The sequence below is a fragment of the Leptosomus discolor genome, chromosome 24 (genome assembly GCF_034619465.1).
Source record: "Leptosomus discolor isolate bLepDis1 chromosome 24, bLepDis1.hap2, whole genome shotgun sequence".
Classification (NCBI taxonomy): Eukaryota; Metazoa; Chordata; class Aves; order Leptosomiformes; family Leptosomidae; genus Leptosomus; species Leptosomus discolor.
The window spans coordinates 3,097,501-3,103,209 of record NC_141414.1 but is presented as its reverse complement, the minus strand read 5'-3'; positions in this window follow the sequence as shown (position 1 = coordinate 3,103,209).

Sequence of the window (5,709 nt, the reverse complement as noted above, 5' to 3'; positions counted from 1 at the left end):
GGCTGTTGTGTTGTTACTGGAGCTGGGAGGCCTGAAGAGCCCAGGCTCTCTCCCTGATAGTGAGCCCCAAGTGCTGGCTCCCTAGGGCGCTGTGAGCAGCTCTCCTGTCCTTCCTCCAGGAGAGCTGCCAGAAGGTTTTGAGCCAAAGGTCAAACCCGGGGCTTTTTGTCATTTATGGGCAGGTTTCTCTTGGCTGCGCACAGAAACCTCCCTGGTGTGGGCCCAGCAAGGAGGTGATGTTTGGGCCCGGGAAGTCCTTGTGGCCTCTCCAGAGGGTGGGTGTGGGGCCACACGGAGTGATCCCGGCGCTCCCTGTGATGCAGCCCTGCAGAGCTTCCTGCTGCTGGTCTGACCCCGTGAACTGCCTGACCAGAGTCTGCCCTGCTGCTGCCAGCCCAGCCCTTTGCTCCGGGGTGGTGGGAGGCGCCGGCCCTGTCTGCCAGGCCACGCTCCTGTCTGAGCCCTGGCGAGGCCTCGCAGGGCTGCGTCGGAGGCTGCAGCGTGTGGGAGCCACCAGCAGCTGCAGGGCAGGAGAGGCTGGTCCGCGCTCCTGGGGCGCGCCAGGCAGCTGGCTCCGAGAGCCGTCTGGGGCCAGCATCGTGGCAGGGGCTGCAGGGCTGGACCTGGCACCTTGGGGCAGAGACCCAGGCACCCATCGGTCCCTTTTCCATGGGGTAGTGAGAAGCCCCAACTCCTCCTGCAGCCCTTGCCCTGCCCTTAGACGGACCATGGGGTGTCCGTTGTCCCTGCATTGCAAAGCCCCCTTAGAAAGGCTGCTCCGCTTTTGAACAGGGGGAGTGGGAATTCTTAAGCTGCATGTTGAAAGTGCCACTCGAGACGCTGCAAAAACAATGTCTGAAGATGTTTCCAAGGCCCTGGACAAGGCCTTAGCCTTGGGCAAAACTCCGGGTGAGATCCACGTTTCCTGGACAAGCTGACAAATCAAGAGGGCTCTGGGCTTATTAAAAGAAAAAAACATTTTCAAAGAGAGAGCGCCATGTTCCTGGGCAAAAGGCTTGCCCCAGTCCTTTAAAATAAACCGGTGCTGGAACACAGCAGTCTGCCCAGGGTGAGGAGAAAAAGCAGCGGCGGCAGCCGGAACAGCGTAAAAGAAGCAGAAAACCCAAAGAGGGCTCCCCATTAGAAAAGGAGACACATTTTCACAGGGACATCTTTCATTCACGGCTGCTCAGAACACACCAAATCTCAGCAGGACTTGTTTGAGGCATCTCTGACACAGGCCAGCATTGAGAAAAACCTGTTTCTTGAGGTGCCTCCGCTGCCTGTTGCTCCAGCCTTTTCCAGCGGGATCAGGGAGAACCACGCAGGTCTGATCACCACCCTCCTCTGCCTTTGCTGCCAGGACAGGCCTCACCTCAGTGCCAGAAGGACCGTGGGCTTCACAAGTTACCCGCTGGCCTCCAGCCGCCGACTGATGAGGCGGCGCATCAACGGCCAGCCCCACACCCTCGCAGCCATGACGTGCCGTCCACACAGTCACTAGGTACGGCACAAAACTGGCTCCGGTTTTCTCCCTGAAACACGCCCCTGAGAGGACCCGTGTTAGTCCAGCCTTGCTTTTCAAGGACCTCTGCTTTCCTGAAGACTTCCTACCCTCAGGGGCACCAGAATGCAGAGATGCCTCTTGCACAAGGAGAGAGCTGAATTTAAACTCCTGGTTCATGGTGCGTCCTACATGAAATTGTTACTTTTCTCACCCAAATGCTGCAGTTACATAACTCAGCTGCCAAAGAGTTGATTTTTTTCTTTATTTTTTTTTGGGCACAGCAAAAATGAACCCATTAAACCTTTTCTTGCTCTCCGAAACACAAAACTGCAGTGAAGAGGATCCGAGGCACCAATCTGTTGAGAAACCCAGCTTTCCTCCTGTCTCAACCCTGCCTGCATCAGGGTGACTGAACTGGCTTTCAGAAAGCAATTTCCTTTTCTTGGTTGAGGTAGCTGTTCCTCACCCCACAGAACAAGTCCTTTGGGGTGTTTCCCATGACAAGGAGGGTGCTCTGTGCTTCAGAGGGGCCCCTCATCTTTCAGGACTGGATTTGCGACTCTGCAGGTATGTCCTGATGGCTGGGATCTCTCCACGGGACCTGGGGCTCCAGGTACCAGCCAGCTGGTCAGCATGCAACGTGGACGCTTCATTGTCTGTTCTCCACAGAGATGTGAGGACCAGATCCCGTGGCTAGAATGGCATTAAAAGAAAAACTGGGCTAAGCTATGCCTGTTTTCAGCATCGGAGATTTACTCTCAGATTCCAGAAACCACAGCAATGAGGAATTGCAATGATTTTGCACAGGACAAACAAGAAGAATAAGCTTTCCCATCTTATTCCAAGCCAGTATCAAACTAAGAGATAGTCTTTGTATTTCAGGATCACATGTGCTTCTCAGTTTCTTTTCTTAAACAGAGAAGGACAGTAGGTGAGAGGGGGAAAAAACCCCTTGAAATAGGGCACAATCTCCAGCTGCAGTGTTACCTACTGCCTCCATATTGTCCTACAGAAAGAGAATAGAAATGTCTGAGTCTGCTTATTTCTGGGGTGCTTCTGCCCTGGGCCTCTTGGGCAAAAAAGCCAAACCAAACAAGTCGAAGTGATCTGGCTGGCACCAAACAGACTCTCCTTCCTAAAAGTTGCAAGCAGCTTTGCTGTCAGGAGCAGCCCCTGCCATCTGACGTGTCGATACGTCATTTTTAGGAGCTTTCTCTCCTACAGTAAGCAGACACAGACAATGAACCTGTCACCTTCAGTTTCAGCTGGGTGTCTTCCTTCCTGATGCCATTTCAAACCGAGCAGGTGAAATTCCTCATCAGAGGGTTGGTCATACGGCAGATGGTCTCAAATCTGCACAGCCCGGGTGGATGCGGCACCTCAGCAGCTCCGTCCTGCCTCGGTACCCTGGCATCTGCTCCCCGTCCCCATCCCTCCCCTCACAGTAGACACGCACAAGTCCCCGTAGCCAGGTCACCTCCAAGGGCCAAGCACTCATCCTCAGGGAAAGGCAGCAGGGCAGCTCCCCGCCGGCAGCAAGGACTGGGGAGATCAGATCCCAGCACCACAAACTCAGCCGGAGAATGGGACCAGAGGGACTACGAGAAGGAGAGGGAGATGGTTAATTCCAAGCAAACCTCCAAAGCAGCCGGGGGCAGGCGCCTGCGATTTCTTTTCACAGCTGCAGACGCTGAGCTGGGAGATGTTCGAGAGTGCAGGCCTGGACCCAGACCCTAGCGAGGAGGTGCTGGCCACTATGGATTCAAGAAGGGCCTGCAGTGAAGTCCCTCACTGAGGGAGCCCGTGCCACCTCCTGCAGCATCGTGGCAGGGTTTGCTCTTTGTGGTCATTCAGGGACAAAACAGGGCTCTGGCCTCCACACTGGTAGGGATTAAGACAAAGAAAATAAATCTCGGACAGGGAAAATACTTGCTTGGGGTGACACTGGGAGAGTTTTGCTCATGTGCCTGCCCTGACTTTAATGGAGAGGTGATAACCCCTTCCAGTGAAGGGCTTTTGGCTCAGCAATTCACTCCTCTGCCTGGTCTGCTGGGAGACCAGTGCGTACAACCAGGTGGGCCATGCATCCGGGTGGCAGGGGAAGGAGCAGATTAAAGAGGCAGGGAAATCTGTTTCAATATCTTTGAATCCCTACAAAATGGCTGTCAATGACATGCATGCTGATTCATGCAAATGCTCTCAGCACTGCTGCTATTTAAATGCATCCAACCAGCTGCCCGAGCTCAAAGTAAATGGGGGGGGGGGGGGGGGCGGGAGGGCAGGTAGAACAACAACCCCAAAGCAATAATCCTGGGATTAATCTGGGCTGAGAGCAACCATTCCCTGGGACTGTGAACAGCCGTGTTGGGTGGAAAGTGGAGCATAAGGGGAAACGTTGTTGGAAGATGTGGCTTATCCGAAATGAGCTGCAAGCACCGTGGTGGAAAGTCCTTCCTGCCTCCGGCCTGTGAACGTGGAGCATCATGAAGCGTGTAATGAAGCGACAGAAAACTGAAAGAAACTTCATCTTCGCAACTGTATGACCTACAGAGGAGGAAAAGGCGTGGAGGGAAAAAACCAGACCACTGTGGGCAATGCAGAGGTAGGAGGAACAGGAAAAGGGGGAGCTGGTCTGTGGAAAGGGGGTTTGAAGAGCGTAAGATGGGTGACTGATGGAGCAGAATCCTGCTAGGGACAGCAAGGCTCCTTCTGGGTTAAAGTCAACCAGATCTAAACACCAGATGCCCCTTTAATTTAAATAAGGGTAGGAGGGAAGGAGAGTTGGGGGTCTGTGTTCCCCTTCCTGTGGCTGTGCTGTGCCACCCAGCATCTTGCAGCTGGGGGTGTCCCAGAGCCACCTGGGGGACCTGCAGCTGCCTGAGGGTCCCAGACTCCTCGGAGGTACCACTGGCATGGAGGGTCCCGCAGCTGCCCGGGTCTTGTCGCTACGTTCCTGAAAACCAAAGAGCCCAGCAGGGCCAGTCCGGGGAGTTCGAGGGGAGGCGGCTGGGCCACCTCCGTGGGCCTTTCTCAGCCATTTCCTCATGTCGGTGAGGGAAGGCTGCCTTCTCTGTTGTCCCAGACCTGGGTTCTTCGCCCAGTGTGCAAAGAGCCGATCAACACACAGAGTTGAGATATTTGCCTTTATTTCTAGCCTGCAGAGTAGGGCACGGGGCATCTAACACCAGCCAGCACCCCCAGTGCATCAAGTGTCCCTTTTTTATAGCAATGAAATGCAGCTGATTGGTGTTCCCAAACTTCCTTATTCAGCTCTCACCCACCCTCATCATACGCATGCATTTTACTTCATGTTTAAAAACATTTTGGGAGGTCCTCTAATTAGCACGCTCATTACTCCAAGTGGGTGTGTATTTTAGTATTATAATTACCTGCGGTTACTATAGGAAGGATACTATAGTAACTATTATCTTGACTGTATTCCAAAATCCCGCACTTGTTTCTAAGGCAGCAACCACAAAACTGCAAAGCAGAAATTTACAGCTTTCTTACCTCGAGATCTCTGTGCTGGCTCTATTGGAGATTAGGTCTGGACGTGACCAAGGCCAGATACTCCTTCATCAATTACACAAGCCTGCATAATTGCTCAATCTGGAATCTTTGTAACGCTTAACCCTCTTCTCTTCTGCATCATCTCCACACTAACGACCGCTTTTTACCAAGGCACTTTGTCATGACGTGCGAGGGCTGGGGTTGCTCTGCGGGCAGTCCCTGTGCTGTATGGCTCGGTGCAGCTGTCTGCTCACAGCTTTCTTGGGATGCTTTGCAAATGCCATGTTTTTATATACCCGTCTGAAAGCTTTCCAGTCTGGTTTGCAAAAGCCCACGCTCTCTGCAAGGAGTCAATGCTGTAACTGCACCCTCTATGCTTTTGGTTTGGTTTGGTTCGGATTTTTAACCAATGTCTTCCTGTCGCTGCAGTTTCCCTTTTCCATGCTTTGTGGCTTGACGTAACATTTATCAAGTTTTCATAAGGGCAGCAGGAGTCTGTCCTCAGTACTGTGCTGTGCAGTTTACATATAGGACATTATAATTTCCTGCCTTTGTGTGGCCTCTCCTGTGTCCCCTGGCATGTTGCTGTTTGCCAGACCAGGGTGGTGATGGTGGTTGTCATCAGCCCTTAATATTATTTTTATTTTTGGCATCTGACTCCATAGGGATTCTATCCAGGTACATGGGTTGTG